This window comes from Lepidochelys olivacea (genome assembly GCF_965140295.1).
Source record: "Lepidochelys olivacea isolate rLepOli2 genome assembly, chromosome: 2".
Lineage (NCBI taxonomy): Eukaryota > Metazoa > Chordata > Testudines > Cheloniidae > Lepidochelys > Lepidochelys olivacea.
This window is the reverse complement of record NC_140412.1, coordinates 154,079,835-154,098,137: the sequence shown is the minus strand read 5'-3', so window position 1 is coordinate 154,098,137 and position 18,303 is coordinate 154,079,835. Positions and strand designations below refer to the sequence as shown.

At 45.1% G+C, this 18,303-nt stretch overlaps 1 long non-coding RNA gene across 1 annotated transcript in view; it reads right to left on the bottom strand.

Annotated features, from left to right (window-relative positions):
* Window positions 1-8,753, bottom strand: part of LOC311515315 — a 35,101-nt gene extending 26,348 nt beyond the window's left edge. Inside the window, exon 1 of the long non-coding RNA XR_014710100.1 lies at window positions 8,590-8,753. This is a non-coding gene — a long non-coding RNA (uncharacterized lncRNA). The remainder of the gene's footprint in view (window positions 1-8,589) is intronic.
* Window positions 8,754-18,303: the final 9,550 nt, after the last annotated feature.

Below are 18,303 nucleotides of genomic sequence, written 5' to 3'. Positions count from 1 at the left end.
GGCACACATGAAGCAGGAAGGATGTTATGAGTATCATGGGAGCTGAGGCCTGATTAGTAAAGCTGGGCTGTTTGGAAAGCAGAGTGGGGGGCGGGGGGGAAATCTGTGATTGAAAATAATCACCAACCTAGTTTATATCCCTGAGTATCTTTAGTTATAACCACAGCTGAGGTGGGGATGGAAGTAAAGGTTATTTTATGTCAATAGAATAAACGTTGCCTCAGATTGTAGGGGTTGCTGCTATGGAATTTAGGAGCTGCTTTTGAAATTTTGGTACTAGGTACAGAGTGCCTGGTGCTCTGGCTATGACTTTAGTTTCATGCTGCATCATGGCAAAAAAACTGAAGTAAGGCAGCTAAGAGTTAGTTTCCTTTCAATTCACAGACACTCATCATTCTGTAGGTAGGCAAATGTATAGTTATGAATGATAAAACACTTTGGTTGCAATGTAACAGGATTTAACTAGTTTAAAATGTTTTAAAAATATGCTTATAATGAATTGTTGTAAACTTTTATCATGGGTGGCCCAATTGTTAGTCACTGACAAATCATGATTTTTTTTTAATGCAAAGATTGAAAAGAAAAGACGTTCCTCTAGTGTCCTAAGTGACTGTCACTGACCTAAGCTGAAGGGAATCAACTGACTTGGATCAGGTTTTAAAGTGAGCTACAGTAAGTAAAGAAGTATTGATGAGCTCAATTTAGAGTTGATCTGCACACGGGTTTTATACTACTACCATTATGTTGACTTAGAAACTTCCAAGTTTCCAAAAATTCCAAATTTAGGCATAAGCTATACCAATGTAAGCACATTTATACCAGTATTACTGCATCCGTGCTTGGAGTGTCATTGCTTTAATTACATTTTCCACAATCACATTCTTCACTCTGCTTGCATGGTATACCTCTTCCCTCACCCCTACATCTGTCTTATCTATTGAGACAATATTGTCTCATTGTTTCCTTGTGCTTCCCCCATCTGTCTATTTGTATCCATCTGTTGTCTTGTCTTATAGTTCGTTTGTAAGCTTTCTGGCAGAGACTGTCTTTCTGTTCTGTGTTTATACAGCACACAACAGTCCTAGTCTGTGACTGGGCCTTCTAGAAGCTATGAAAATACAAATAAAAAATGATACTATAACTATTAGTAGTACAAAAACTTACATATAGACCAGCTCATTACTTTTAGGCATGGAGGATTTTTAATCTAAGATTCGTTTAACCCCCCAAAAGGATGTGAAACTCTTAAGATTTGGGAAAGTTCAGAGTAGATCATAAGCTGTACTTCATGGTTTAGGCCTATCTGTTTTTACAGGGATGTAGATTAGGATCTCTTTCTTGATATATATATATAACAGGCATCACTTAGTGGGGGGGGGGGACCTGAAAAAGAATTGTAGCAGAATTTTATAAACAATCTCTGCTATAACCCTATCAGTGTTCATTATTACTTGGCTTTGAATGGAAGACTCCATTTTAGAGGCCTTTTATTAGACATTAGCTGTGACATATTAAGGACCCCTTTGCAAAGCCTGAGCAACCATGCACAGGGGTTACTGACGTGGCTCTCCCTTAGCCAAACTGAAGAGCATTTGTACTGTACATCTGCTCCACCAGTTTAGTCCATAAGCAGGAGTAGTGGAGGCTGGTGCTGTGACCAGTTTCCTTAAAATATATTGTGAAATGTAATAATAGAGATTGTAGTGAGGCAAGACTCGCTGGTGCAGCACCTCCTGCTGGTCATTTCAGGAATTAGCTCTTTCCAGCCTTCAGAGCACCCTCTGCAGGCTGGTGTCTCGGCTGCTACTGGCCCCGTGTCCCTGCTGGACCCCAGTGCTCCTTTTCCTCAGGGTTCTGCCCCCAGCAGTAACCCAGCTGCTCTGGGTTGCCCCTCTAAATCCACCTTGCCTCAGAGGCTACTGCCAGTCATCATCTAACCCCTGCTCCCTGGGGCAGACTGCAGTCTGTAATGGCCACTCATCATTGGCAAGGGGTTAGGACCTGTTGCCTGTCCCCAGGCTGCCCCTCTGCAGCCCCAGTACCTTTCTGGGCCTTTACCAAGGCCTGTAGCCTGGGGCTTTACCAGGTTGGAGCTCCCTTTGCCCTTCCCCAGCATTGCTCTGCTCAGGTACCTTGCTCTCAGGCAGCTAGTCCTTCCCACTCCAGGGCTAGAATGAGACTCTTCTTCTGCTCCTGGCTCACAGCCCTCTTATAAAGGGCAGCTGGGCCCTGACTGAGCTGGCCACAGCTGTGGTCAGCTACTCACTCAGCTTGCCCCAGCTGTTCTCCCCAGGGCAGCCCTCTCCCAGGGCTGTTTTAACCCCATCAGGGCTGGAGTGGTGTGATCACCCCGCTACAATGTGCAAATATAGTTCTGGCAGTATGGTTTTATTGCATGGCAACTTAATTTCTGTCACAACTGGATTTTGAGCATGAACTTCCTGGAGATGTCCTGAAAAGGCTATGGGCACAAATGGTGACAAAGTGTCCTGCTAAGAATACTTCATCAGGGATCATTCCTCAAGTCAAATTAATTAAAAGTTTGGGGTTTGTAAATACAAGGGCCGAGATCCTTGGCTAGTGCAAGAGTTAAATTCTGCACTCACTTATGAGAGAATAAATCCAAAGTAGTTCCACTGAGCTCAATAAAAGGTTTTGATTTTACAGAAACTTTTCTAATAAGGAGTTACTGTGAATTTACATTACTCAAACTCAGAACAGAATCTCCCCCAAGATTCTATAAAGTGTTCTGGATCAATAAAAATCAATAAAAAAATTGCGATGGGATTGGGCACTTTAGAGTGTCACGTGTTGCGCTCAGGTGCCACTGAGTCAGCTTATTCTGCCAGCCTGGGTCCTTTTTACCTGGCTTGCTGGGCTAGGCTCACAAGCCTCTTCCAGTCAAGCGCACTCGCAGGGCCACACCCAGCTGCACAGAGAGACAGAGATCCGCTCTGGTGCCCATTTCCTCTAAGTGGTAAACCCAAAGGTTGTATGAAATTCTCTCTCTCCCTCAATGTGGAGAGAGATATGCACAACTTCTTGCCCCCCCCCATTTATAATATAACCTAGTTTATGTAATTTCTAACAAGAAATACATTTATTAACTATGAAAGGTGAATTTTAAGTGAACATAAGAGATAACAGACAGAACAAGGCAGATTACTGAACAAATAAAACAAAGTACCCAAGCTAAGCTCAATAAATGTAAGAAACAGGTTACAAAATGTAAATTCTCACCCTAAATGTTATTTTAGGCAGGTTGCAAAGTTTCTGTGGTTCAGAGTTCCAGGTATATTCCTTTTCAGACTGGACCCCTGTCTCAGTCTGGACTCCCATCTTGCCTTCCCTTCAGGTGGCTTTAGCAGTATTTCTTCTTGGGCAGACAGGCCCTCAAGAGGAGGAGTTCCGTTTGCCTTCCTCCCCACCCTTAAATAGGATTTACATAAGACGGGAATCCTTTGTTTCCCAAACTTGACTGCCCACCCCTTCCCTTCCAGTGGAAGGTTACAAGAAGTCCCAGGTAATGTTTAGTATCAGGTGGCCAGACCATAGTCAGATACATAGTTAATATTCTTAACTTCAGATACAGAAATGATACAGGTATACACATTGGATAATCACATTCAGTAAATCATAACCTTTCCAATGATATCTTACATGACCCATTTTGCATAAAGTACATCTCAATTATGTCATATTCATATCATAAGCATATTTTCATGAAGCATATGGCGTGAAACATCACAAAAATAACCCTCAATGAAAAAAGTTTTTTTGTTTGGATGTCAATATTCCCCTGCACGATTTGCAAACCAAATATTGCAAGCTTACAGTAGGGCATGAAAGCCACAAGGGGACGAGTCTATTTTCATTGTTAATACTGAATAACAAGAAAAGTAGGTTTTGTAATATGACTTCTAAGCTAACAGAGTCCCTTCACTGACCCCAAGTGAAGGAGTAGATAATGGACCCACTTCTTCTTCCATTAAAGTCAATGGTAAAATTACTTTGTGGCTAGTAAAAACAGACATTCAGAACCACAGCACTACAGACCAACATGGGGAGAAGGAACTGTTTTGCTTTATCCTTGATGGTATTCCCTTTGGGCAAGGAAGTTGGGGAAGCCAGTTTTACATCATCAGATGCTACAATGGCTAAAATGGCTTGTAGCGAAAGGGTGAGAAGCATCATCTGCTGTGTTTCTTATTGTTCACAATTCATTTTAGTGCAGTAAATTACAGAAGAAACAAAACAAAGGCCTATTTTTGTAACTCTGATAGACAGAATTTTTAAAAATGGATATGCTAGCATCTACATAGCCTGCAGATAGCACCCTACTGGAGAGGCATGCTATTCTTGAGGCACAATGGAAATCTAAAAAACAGACACAGCACTTCAATTTTTATTGAATACCATCAACAGGGGGAGGAGAGAAACCCATAGTTGAGCATCCAGAAAGAATGTGTGTTTGGTAGTATTCTCACACAATCGCTGCTGGAGCAACTGGTTGTTGGGGTTTCTACCCCTGAATTGGGATTTCTGACAGCACCATATGTAATCTTGTATTAGGTTGGAAGTAGGCTTTTAGCCTTTACCTTCTAACTAGGCTAACTTGATTCACTTAACTGGATGAGAAAAACAGCAAGAAATTGTTATAGTTCATTAAAAAGTCATGACTGGGTTCTTTTGATCTGGAGTGACAGAGCAAGTCACTGCTGGGATGAGAGAATCCAGTGGGTTCTGCTAAAGGGTAAATACAAAAGCGATCTTAATTTTATTGAAACCTTTAATGGAAATTATATGTGAAGTCATAAAAGAAATGGAGAAGGAAAACCCAGCTACAGGGGGCACACTACAGAGTTGGTTCCTTCCTTCTTTCCATGCTGGAGAACAAAAAGTAAAGTCCTGGACATTCTTACTGTAAGGGGCATCTTTTTACCTCAGAGCTCGGTGAAGTCAGTTGGCCTTGGATTTCATTTTAAATCACATATGAGGGTGTGTGAGTACAATAGTGATACCCTCACATAGCACTATCTGGTACTAGAATGGAGCTTGGAAACAGGGAAGGAACTCACTGGCTGAAGCAAAATGAAGGAGAAACCATGGGATTATAAAGTCAGTCACAATCAGGAATCCATAGTAAGAAGACTTCAAATCAGAAATCATCCAGACGCTCCCTTGCATGGTAAAGTTGGGCCTTAAGGAAGGGTGATTCCTCATAAAGATACCACGTGAATTTTGTTACTGGAATGTTGTGAGCTAAATGACTTTACTTGGGAGGGTATGTAATGTAACCGTTCTGCCAAGTGGTGTCAGCAGCAACAGGGCCAGGTTAAGTATCTAGCTGTTCCTCTTAACTTTGCAAAACAGAACCAGCGCAAGACCCCACCCAGAAATCTCAGAAAACTAAACACCATCTCTGGGTGTTTCTAAGAGGGGCATGCCCCCCCACAACCCAAAGACTGACTTTGTGTATAATAATAATAATAACAACAATACCTTTTTTTAAAATGGGAGAGGGAACACAGCATTAATTTTGGGAGACCACCACAACTTTGTTTCCATAATACTCAAATGGATAAACACCCACAGTTCTTGGGCAGAAGTCCTTTGACTAAGTGTCCAACGCTGTGATGTGATTGTCCATGGGATGAATGTCCCTTTAACGTGCCATTCTCCCTTCTACTCTGTTGCACATTACTCATAATTTGTATCTGAGGTAAGCGAAATCCCATAGCCTAGGCGTGTATTCAGGTGGGCTCGCCTCCAGCCCTGGGGAGGCAGGACTGATGGGGTGGTGAGATGATGATGATGCTATGCTGCCACCACCTCTTCTTCTCCACTGTGTCCTTGGTCCAATCTGGTCTGGTCCTACAGTACCATGATCACCTAGCTCAGCTATTAGTAATCACAGCTCTAGGATTTGCTGCTGCTCTATGTCTCACTATGGTGCCATTATCTGCAATGCCTTGTTCCGAAGCACCACCGCCTAGTTGAGTTCTTAGTGATTTCACTGGTAGTGGGGAACCTCACCGCTGCCTCCTCCGAGTTGTCTTTCACCAGAACACACTCCCCATACCAGTTCTAAGGCTCAGCCTCCCGGACCAGCTTAGCAGGGATTTCAGTTCTAGTGGTCAGCAAGAAAAGACAAAGACTCTCAAATGAATCTAATAGGCTCTGCCTTTGAACATTGGAGTGGGAGAGCCAAATAGTATCAAAGACCCTTTAAACAGAACCCTAGCCACCAGGTAAGAACACCTATCCCTACCCCCTCAGTCTCACATTTGAATTTACTTCACTACCCCAAACTTAGCAAGTGAGGCTAAAGTTAGGGTGACTCCCTCAATTAGGGCATATTAAGTACAGTTCTACTGACCTTTAGACATAGAATGAGAATTTCATTACATTTCATTACCCCTTCATCTGAGATATAAGTGAATTTTAAGCTACAACAACAAACCGGAGAATTTTAAGAATAGGTTGGACAAACACCTATGAGGGATGATCTAGATTTACTTGGTCCTGCCTCGGTGCAATGGGTTGGACTAGATGAACTCTCAAGGTCCTCACCAGCCCTACATTTCTATGATTCTATGAAAATTGATCAGTTTGGCAAAACGTGTGTTTATGCAAATACGGTCTGCTCCTGAGGTCTTTTCCCCCACTTCATCAATAGATGGCAGAAAAGAGCTCATTCAGATGACTGGCTTACATTAAATAACAACCTATTTTTGTGCCTACAATAGATGTCTAATTTTTTTCTGCTCTTCCTCTTTTCACTGACTCCTATGAATCTATAAGCCATGTACCTTGTGCTACAATGGCCACATGACATGGAGACATAACATTTCCCTTTTCGAGAAGGGAGACAGTGAGAACTGGATGTGATCCTGTTGTGCGTGTATGTGTTGTTTTTCTTTGCAACTGCCACTTTGTATTAAGCCAAGAATAGCAAAAATTATGACTATGTAGACAGTGCCAGAAAAGTTTTATAAAGAATGTATTGTACCTTTATGCTACAAGAGAAATACTGAGGGAAAAAACCACAAGCATTAAAAATGAAGGAAATTCTATTATCTGTTTGTTCCTGCATAGTGTGGCCAAGGAAGCTGGAGGTGGTAGATAGGTCTGGGAGACAGCTGATGAATAGAGGTTGCCAGCAGGTTTATCTGCACTGGAACAGGGCCCCAGGGCCTTGGCCAGTGGGTTGGGAATTGAGGGATGGAGAGAGGAAGCTAGGGGTAGGTGGTGAGAGTGCTTGGTGTAAAAGAACAGGGGTTGAAAAGAGTAGGCAGCAGACTGGGTGGTAGAGGATGTTGTCAGCAAGGAAGCGTGTAGCTTTTGTCTTTGTTGGGGGCTGGCAAATGGGAGTCCTGGAGGTCAGATGGGAAAAGGGGCTAGGTGTTACCTGTAGGAACCAGTGGAGCAGAAGGCTATATATTCTCTGCCCAAGGCTGTTTTTTTCTTTGAGGTTTCTGGCTCAGCCAGAACCCCAAATGGGACTGATGGGGAGTCAGGGCTCTTGTCCTCTAAGCTTGTTTTCAGGAGATACAATGGTATCCAGCTACCCAGCTACCAGTGCCTTCATCTGGCCCCTTAATAGGACGGGGTGGAGGTCTGATATCTACTTGTGTGCTGAGACAGCCAAAGTTTCCTGGCTGCTGTACTTTGCAGCATACGTGGAAAATTCCGATTTGCTGTATTTTCATAAGGACGGTAGAAAAGGGAAGACAGCCAATCAGAACAGAGCTTCCAGTAGATTGCTGGGTTTTCACTGAAAACCTCTAGTCTATGGGATAACACCATGGAGATGGCAGGCCAACTTGTAATAGAATTTAGAAAGGATTTAGAAAGGATTTTATATAAAAAAAATATTGAATTTAAATCTCCCCAAAATAATCAGCCTATTTTTCTATTTTAAAAGTTCCTGTTCTCCTTTTGAGAAAACCATATGAGAAAACCATTTGAGAAAGCAATATTCCTTCTAATTTTTTCCATCCATGTGTGGAATTAATTTTGTTATGTGCACCAATATCGAGGTAATGTGTGTATGTGTGCCACCAGTAGAAACAAAACACCTGGATATAATATATATTTTTAAAAAGTTACCATAGGGATAATTACTCCAGCGAGAACAGGTTAGGCATTTTAGAACCCACTACTCGAACAATTAAATTTAAGCATAAGAGAGCAATAAAATTATGAAATGCATAGACCAATCAAAAAACTAAAAAACAGCACTTTGAAAGAATAAAATTACAGAGAATATATGTGCATTGCAGGAAGTACCAAGAAGTAACAACAACAACAGTAACACAAGTATGTGTTGGGAGGTGAGTGTGAAAGAGACAGTGTGTGTGTGTGTGTCAGGAGAGAGACAGAGACTGTGTGTATGTGTGAGAGCAGAGTTTGTGTGTATGTGTGTATGAGACAGTGTGTGTGTGTGAGAGAGAGATACACACACATACACAGAGACAGTGTATGTGTGTGTGTATGAGAGAGAGAGAGACAGAATGTGTGTGTGCTGACTGCTGGGGTAGTGTATGAGAGACCGTGCACTGTCTCTTTAAGCAGAGAGGCACTTACCAGTCTGAAGCCTCGTATAGACCGCAGCAGCTATGTCTAACTCCTGAGACCTATTCCCCCTCCCCTGCTCTGTGGAGATGGGGAGGGGAAAGGGGACAGCCTGACATCAATGACCTTCCCCTCCACCCCCGGCTCTGCACAGCAAGCAGAAGGGTCTCATCCTGGCAGCATCTGGCCAGGGGCTCCAAGGCAGAGGGCAGGAGCAATGCAGCTGCAGAGCAGCAGGGGGAGGGGCACCTAAACACAAGTCGCTGGATGTGTGCGGCTCTGCTAATCAAGTGCGTGGCACTTGATTGATTCTTGGGTGGCCGCGTAGGCGCGCAGTTTAGAGGGACCACTGCAAGAGGGGAACTAGTATTTGTATGACAATAAATAAGGCTGTGAGTCTGTCACAGAGGTCATGGATTCCGTGACTTTCCGGGACCTCTGTGACTTCTGCAGTGGCTGGTGTGGCTGGCCTTGGGTGCCGCATGTGTTCTGGGGCAGTTGGGGCAGCCCTGGGGCCAGCTGCACTGGCCGCTGCTAGGGCAGTCTTGGGCCGCCATGCCCCGCAGCAGCAGTAGAGGTCTGGGGCTGCTATCTCCCCGCCCCAACAGCAGCAGGGGTCCTGGGCTGTGTGGCACCCCCGGGCCACCCCTTGCCCCAGAGCACCCAAGATTTAGTCAGGGGTATATAGTACAAGTCATGGACAGGTCACGGGCCGTGAATTTTTGTTTACTGCCTGTGACCTGTCCATGACTTTTCCTAAAAATACCTGTGACTAAAACGTAGCCTTAACAATAAATGATACCTAGTGGTCCCAGTCAGGATTAGGAATCCCATTGTGCTAGATGTTGTACATACAGTCCTCTGTCCTCACACTGACACATGTGAATAGCTTTATGCACAAGAGTACCAACAAGAATAAAATTGCATCAAGGTTGTATGGTCCAACAACTGCTCACCTTGGATCTACAGTATTTTTGTAATTTAGTTTTAAACCTCAGCCTGTTTCTCTCGCTTATTTTTAAAACCTCTGTTCTACTTCTCTAGTCTCCCCCCACTTTGTCTTTCTTTTGTGATTTTCAAAATGTAGACACTGTGTGAGACAAGGAGGAAGCTAGGGAAGGAGAAGTGTGGAGGGAAGGCTTAGGAGGCCTGGATCAAATAGCACAAGAAATTGTCAAAGTCCAGAATGCAGACTGTCTTATCAGAAAAAAGAAAAGGAGTACTTGTGGCACCTTAGAGACTAACCAATTTATTTGAGCATAAGCTTTCGTGAGCTACAGCTCACTTCATCAGATGCATACTGAAGTGAGCTGTAGCTCACAAAAGCTTATGCTCAAATAAATTGGTTAGTCTCTAAGGTGCCACAGGTACTCCTTTTCTTTTTGCGAATACAGACTAACACGGCTGTTACTCTGAAACCTATCACAAAAAGTGTCTCAAGTCTGACGGCATACCTCCTCCCTCGCTGCTGGCTGGGTGGCTCTAAGACTTTCATGCCCTCCAGAACCTAACTGCTGTCAGGGGGTTCTTATTGATATCAATGGTTATCCAAAAGTAGCAACTGAGAAATGGTCTAAGATCTTTAATGGAACCAACACAGAAATAGTATAACATTTCTACTAATGGTTTTACAAAACGAGAGCATGGAACTCCCATGCCAAGCTGTCTGCCTTATTTTAAAACATGCCCTCAACTGATCTGATTCTCCTGAAATGAAATATGGTAGCTCTGTCCGCCTATTCTAGTGATAGGCTATTGTCAACTTTTCCCAAAACTGGGAAGCTTTTGTAATCAGTTCTGTCAGTGTCTTTTATTGACACAATACCTTGAATATTTAAAATCATTATCCCGCAGCCTATTCATAGTAATCAGATCAGAGATACAATGCAGGATTTGCTTACTGTCTGTATATAATCTTACATTTTTAAATTAAGTGTGTCCATTGTCTAATGGACTTCATGACAGTGACAGGAAATGTTTGCCTGTTCCAGACTTGGGATATGGGGAAAGGAGAACTGAGGGCCAGGGGATGTACAATGGTAGGGGGTTTCTGTCTTGTACATGGTTTCAGTGTTTGCACTTGTTCATTCACTTTTTGGTTCTTGTTTTTGAAAGGTTCTCTAGTTACTACAGTAGAACCTCAGAGTTACAAACGCCTCAGGAATGGAGGTTTTTCATCACTCTGAAATGTTTGTAACTCTGAGCAAAACATTATAGTTGTTTTTTCAAAAGTTTATAACTGAACATTGACTTAATACAGCTTTGAAACTTAACTATGCAGAAGAAAAATGCTGTTTTCCCTTTATTTTTTTAGTGGTTTATGTTTAACACAGTACTGTACTTTTTTTTGGTCTCTGCTGCTGCCTGATTGTGTACTACCAGTTCCAGACGAGGTGTGTAGTTGACTGTCAGTTGGTAACGCTGCTTTTCATAACTGAGGTTCTACTGTACTGTTTTGGTGTGGTAATGGCAGCTGGCCTGCCTGGCAATGGGTGAATGTTGTACTTTTATAATACACATTTATAAATAAAGCTTTTTATGTCATCCAGAAAGTTTCTTGCTATCACTGCATCTCATCATACAGTCTGTATTAGAAATAATAAAGGTAAACACAGTATCAGGGACCATTAGAAATTAGTAAGCAAACATTATTCCTCTATACAGTTAAGTACTTCAATCCACACTTCAATCACTTCCTAATGTGAATCCATACTTAGAATCATCCTCCACCTCCCCATTTCATAAGTGGTTATGTCATTTATAAGTCCAGCCTGTCCATGAATGTAGACCCCTGACCAGGGAAAAACCCTGTCATCATGAACTTTCCGAGGGCAGCCCACATTGACATTCATAAAACGCCCTCTGTGGTCTGTGAGGGCCTGCAATGGAGTAGTACCCTTCGTAGTTTATGTACTCAAGTGCTCTGTGAGAAGGGCAAACTACAGACAGAATTCCCATCAGTGGCCCCAGTGCAGTTTGGAAACCCCATTCTCTTAAAGCCAGCAATTACCTCAGGAATATCTTTTATGGCCATCACCTTAGGGTAAACTACACATCTGATTGGCTCAGAAACCTCAGCCATCACTTTACCCACAGTAGAGTCCCCAACACCAAACTGGTTGGCAACAGACCTGTAGCAGTTTGGGGCAGACAGCTTCCAGGTGGCTATTGCAACCCACTTCTGGACATGGAAGGGTGTCCTGACGCATGTGTCTTTATGCTGGAGGGCCAGGACAAGCTGCTCACAAAGGTCCAGAAATGTGGCTTTCTTCATGCAAACGTTCTAACTAACTGCTGGTCATCCAAGGGCTGCATGACGATGTGGTCCCCACCAGCCTGTGCTTGTGGCCTGCACCAGAAGCACCAGTCTACAGCAGCAGCAGCAGCTATACCGTGTGTAATGAGCAATATCAGCCAGTTTGAGACTGCCACGACTGGGTACATCTCTTGTTCTGCCTCCTCCCAGGGGCGTCGGAACCCAGGGAGCCAGGGGACCACGGCCCTCCCACTTTTCACTGGGGTGGACCCCACCCCCTTCCCCTCCTCTTTCCCCCTGAGGCCCCACCGCCCAGCCAGGCCACTGTGGAGCCCGGCCATGGAAGAAAGCCCGGACAATTGTGGGAGACCCTCCCCCTACCTGCGGTGCAGGGGGTGGGGGGCTGACAGCAGCCCCCAGCCCTTGTCCCTGCCCCCTAGGCTCCTCACCCAGCCCAGGGCAAGTGGAGGTAAGAGCACAGTCAGCAGCTTAGGCTAGCTATCTGGGTATGGACCCAGGAGGTTGGGTGGATTTGTACCCATGCCATTACCCATGCTGCAACATCCACACTGCTATTTTTAGCATGTGTCTGTCTATGCAGGCGTGTTCCCAGCTGCATTGTGGACATGCCCTGTATGAATATACTAGTTCAGCTCAGTAGGGGTCTGTCTGGAAGTCAGGTAGCAAGGAGAAGAATAGCTCAAAATAGCTACCTCTGAGCAAACATTTAAGAATTGTTAAGAGAAGTGCCAGACTGGTTAGCTTTGATTACTCTCTTAAAGGGAATGTCTTGACTGCAGAGTTAACTCCAGTAAATCAGCAGCTGGGTCAGCCTTGCCCAGGGGTGTGCCTCCACACTGCACAGCCTTACCCGAGTTACTGTGTCCTCACTGGTGCTGTATTCACCCATCTGTATTGCTAGGACTTTTGGGGATATAGTCCATGGTTCTTTGTGCTGCAGTAAGCAGTGTCACTCTGTGATTCTGTCTTGGTTAATTGTGGGAGAACTTGTCTACCCTTCCGGGTGCAAAGGAGTATTTGCACTTACAGCACTCAAGTTGTTTAGCCTATATCCTCTCTGCGAAATGGGTGGGCTACTAATTGAGTGAAAGCCTCACTGGGATTTTAGCCTACAGCCCTAGATGAGCCAGCTGCCCTGGGTGGAAAGCTCCACTAAACTTGGGTGAGAAGGAATTGGATGGGAGGAGGGTTAGGAGCAACACTGCATAAAACCCTGCATTAACTCTGCAGCTAAGACTTATCCTCTTTCTCTGGACATCCTCTGAAACTGGTTTAACCAGGAATGACTGAGGTCCTGCAAACACAGGCAGAGTTTAAAAGGAACATCCCTTTAGGACTGTAAATGGGAGAACCAGACTAAAACCAGATCCAGGAAATGGTTGGGGATGTCTGGAGAATTAAGGCTTGCCTAGGTCACCATGATGGGCTGGTAGGACTTTAGGTAAGATAGATATGTGCGTAGACTGTTTGTTGTTTTAAAAGCCTTTTTCTCCAAAGCTTTGTTCCTACTGCTAAATAAACAATGTTTGTTTTAAGAAGGATGTGGGTCACTGTGAAACCGGCAAACTAGGTGCCAACTCTTGCCAAGGCTTTAGGCCTTAGCCAAGCACTGACAAATTCATTGCTGGAAACCAATCTGTTCCCCCTGTGTGTTAGTATGGTTAAGATGTATATTGAACTTATAACAATGTGTTTGGTCTTTACAATGCTTGCAAGTTGCTGCATGCATTAATCCCACTTATAATTTCTTTATCACATGCTATAAGATAATATTTAAGTTCTTCTTCCAGTAGTGTCCCTATGGGTGCTCCACTGAAGGTGTGTTTGCATCCCTGTGCTGCTGACTGGAGAATTTTGGTAGCAGTGTCCGTTCAGCCCTCACATGCACTGTCTCCTGCTCCTGCACTGTCCCCCCACTCCCTGTGCTCTGCCATGAGGATAACCAGTATTGTGCAGGAGAACCTTCTTCAGTTCCTTCTCAACAGCCCTTGGCTAGAGATGGAGGTATAGCTGTCCGTTAGCAGATTGTTAACCTTCAAAAGACTTACTAATCGTTTCCTTTTCTTAACAACTTCTTAGACTTTCCTCTACATTTCCCTTCTTTTATCCTGTTGCTCAAAAATATCTTTAATTTAAACTTTGTTTTTTGTTCAACTCCTCCCCTCATCTGGGGACCCCCGTACGGGTTATGTCCGGTTCACTGGCATGGGCGGTGGGTGGAGCCCCCCTTTGGTGAGGCGAGCCCCTGCTCTGCCCCTTCTGCCCATGCCTCTCTCCCCCGCGGCCAGAACCCCGAGACCCCTTTCCCCCCACAGCCGGAGCCACAAGTCCCCCTGCCCAGAGAAGCCCTGAGTGCCCTCACTCCCCACCCCCCCAGCCTCGGCCAGAGGAATCCCGGGCTGGCCAAAGCCCTGAGCCCCTTCCCCACCTGCCTGGAGAAGCCCTGGGCCAGCCGTGCCTCCCCTCCACTCCCATCCACAGACCCAAGTCGCCCTGGGGAAAAGCATCTCTTCCTGACACATTTGATATGCCCCATGCAGGGTCCGGAGCGGCTGAGGAGGTGGCATGTACTACTCAGCTTCCTGGCTTCATCAGTAAGCTGAATAGCACATACCACTTCCCCAGCCATCCTGGAACCTGCATGGGGCATAATAAAGCAAAAACTTCCCCTCCAAATCCTACAACCAGGGGTCTGGCGGCCACGGCAGCGCCTCCCCTGGCCTATTACACCTGCTCCCCAGGTTCACTGGGCTTCAGGAAGTGTCTCAGCTGTAAAAAGTCTATCCAGGTGACAGACAGACATGGCCAGTGTGTTTATTGCCTTGGAGAAAACCACATTCCCCAGAAGCATGGTTTATGACAACAGTTGAAACCGGGGTCCAGAAAGGATAGAGAGCTGAGACTCCAACTTCTTATGGAAGCAGCTCTCCAATCACCTTTAGACCCATGCCAAGACTCAGGATGGCGGGAATCCTCACCACAACTCTCTACATCTAAGGGAGGTGAGCCTAAGAAGACAACCATGAGCCACTCACACAAGGCTTCTAAGAAGAGAGCCATGAGTCCCCACAGCGAGCCCCAACCAAGCCGAAAAAGATCATGGGCTCGTTCGGTATCATCAGTACTGCCGGCACCGAGGCTATTTAAACTTGATACCTAGAGCTCTCCTGGTACTGTCCCAACAGAGCATGTTGGGCTGCCTAAGGACCCAATGGGTGCAGGCTAGGAAACATCAGTACCGACGGGACAAGAGAAAGATTGAGACTCCACCCTGGGGAAGGCTTCTTTTGTATGGACAGTAGTGTCGCTACCATCTTTGGTATGCCAGACACTGGTGGACTGTTCAGCCAGGATCTCCAACTCCATCGACACAGACATCCCAGCACTGTGAACAACTACCAGTAGCGAGACATACGGCATCGCTGCCAGACTTCTGGTACTTGAGAGACTTTTCTGTGTCTGACGCACCGGACTTGCCTCTACTCGGTACTGGGGCTCCAGTACTAAGTCCACCTCGAGCTCCAGATTCCCCTTTGGTATTGTGCCATGCACCCCCATTCTTTAGTGGGGAGTCAGAGAGTGAATAGGAGGACGTAGTCTCCTGTTGCTCCTCTCAAGCATCCTGTGGCACCCCTTACCAATACGGACCTCAACTGACCGTCTCCCTGACCCTCAACCTCCCTGGTATGAGCAGCCATGGTACCAACGACTGGGACCCTTCCCACCATACCAGTGGCGTTACTGGGATCCTTGGCAGACATATAGGCATTGTGCCTCTCGGAGTTCTAGCATGGCTTATCAGGAGCCAACGAGATGCCCTTCTTCAGCTACTGCATCTAGAATGTCTGAGCCTCCTGAACAGATGAGCGAGGAACAAGAGGCCAATATTGAGGAAGAGGTTACCCCCATGTAGCGTTCCTCTCTGGGGTTATCTGGACCGGTGATCTCCTAGATCATTCCAATCCTTGACTCTGGGAGCCAGCCTTACCCTGCTCTGCTGTGAGAACCCCCACTCCTGGGCTGTTCACGCACAGCCTCTGGCATGTAAGCTGCTCCTTGGATTGTGCAACCGAATGATACTAGCCAATATCTCCGGTCCCAGACACAACCCCAGGAACCTCCATCTTGCAGTGTCCAGTTATGCCTGCTGGACACTACAAGCTTATATGAGTTCGTCAGCTTAACGAAGAAATTGATATGCACCAGGCTTGTTATCCCAAGGGGAGAGTCTGACACATTTTAAACCAAATGTGCTGTTTCAGGTAGAATAAACAAACAAATTTATTAACTACAAAGATAGATTTGAAGTGATTATAAGTCAAAACCTAACAAGTCAGATCTGGTCAAATGAAATAAAAACAAAACGCATTCTAAGCTGCTCTTAACACTTTCAGTGTCCTTACAAACATTAACCCTGATACAGACTAGAATTCATAGGAGTCGATCTCGACTCTACTCAAGAGCACTCCTCCCACAACACAGATTCATTAGATCTCTTGGGACTGGAAGCAACTTGAATCTTTCATGATCTTTGGTATGTAACAACCAACTATCACAAAGTCCAGCTTGCCTCTGGATGGCAAGATAGACTGGAGTGCCCAAGAGAACTGTCTCTGACTCCATGGTAAGATTGTTATAGTGCCCTAGGAGTTCACACTTGTAACTGGGTTGGTGAAATCTATTTCTAGAACACACATCCATTTTGGGGTGTGTGCCCTGCTTCTTGGCAGTCTGCCCTGAGGTTGGTACTCATGGTCATGAACCAATCCTGACAGTGTGACAGGCACTGTATATCAGAGACTGGGAGGCGGGCAGTCATGCCTAGTGGTTAGAACAGGAGTTAGTCGGCAAGGATTGGAGCAGAGAGTCAGAACTGGAGTAAAGCCAAATGCCAGAGCCAAAGGTCAGAACCAATGTCAGAAGGCAGGAATCAGAACCAAGGATCAGAGCAGGTTACTTGGAGTGATGGGTGAGAGACAGGGGCTGACATAGCCATGGGCAAACGCTCTGAGAAGCCACCAAAGTGCTGCTACTGCTTAAAAATCAGTCTGCTGACTCCTCCCACCAATTGACTGAACACTACCCATGAGTTTTGAGCAATGAAGATCTGAAAACCCCATCCACAGCTGGGACTGCACAAGGACAGATAAGTCACAGGCAAGTAAAGAGTTCTGCAGACAATGAGAATCTCCCAATGGTACAATTTACCCTTGAATGTCTTTTAATAAGAGGGAGGTTTATGAATAAATTGGGCGGGAGCTAGTGAAAAGTGCGTTCATGTAATTGGGGTTTTTTCTCCTTCTGGAATCTGTTCAAATGTGACATGTAGGGTGTGACACTGTATGGAATACGGAAATACTTTATAATATTAATATCAATATTATAAAATTGCAAGTAATCTGACCAGATATGCCAGGATATGTAGGGTATATCTGTATTTCAAAACTTGTGCTGTGTTTCTGGGTGACGCCCCCAGACAGATTGGCATCAGCATTGCCTAGCCTGTTCGACGGCTCATCAGGGGTCATCAGCTGTGCAGTGAACTCATTGAAAAAGCCTGGGTCTACCCCTTATGAGTCAGCAAGGCATGGAGGGGCATGCCTATGGACAGAACTCTCAGGCTTTCCTATGCCCTGTGCTGTCAAGCTTGTGTTTGGGACACAGGAAGTACAAGCCACATGGCAAAAGGAATATAAAAGGCAGCTGCATTGTCTCCATTTTGTCTTCTTTCCTGCTTCTTACCTCATGAAGCTCTGAACAAAGGACTGAACGACCCATCCAAGTTGTGGATATGTTCCAGAGGGACTTTCAAGCCAGTAAACTCACCGGTACTGCTAAGAACCTGATACATGAACTTTGAAGTCTCTGTATGTATCTGATTGCTTTATAATTTAACAACTCTCTTCCTGTGCTTTCTTTTTCCCCCTATAATAAACCTTTAGTTTTAGACATTAAAGGATTGGCTGGCAGGGGTATTTTGGGTAAGATCCAAACTAGTATTGACCTGGTAACATGGGTGACTCTTTAGTCATTTTGTATATGTGAGCAGAGTTTTTAAATAACTTCTTACTGTACTGGTGCTACCGTATCTAGGTTTTGACTGGCAGCCGGAGAACTAGAATGCAATAAAGGGGGCTGTGTGATTTTTTTTTTTAAGCTTCTTGATAACCAGTGCGGGGCATCAGAAGCATAGTTTGTGACTGGTGGGTGAGTTTAACTTCAGTGTTAGCCACCAGTTTTGGGAGAATTGGCTCTCCTTTTAGCAGCATGCCCTGACTGTGGCATTTTCAGTGAGGGCTTCCCCAGGCATCCCAGGTCACCTGTGGTATGTTTACACAGCAATTAAACACCCACAACTGGCCCATGTCAGCTGACTCAGGCTCATGGGGCTCGGGAGTGTCCCAGAGCACAGGCTTCAGCCTGAGCCTGAATGTCTGCACTGCAATTTT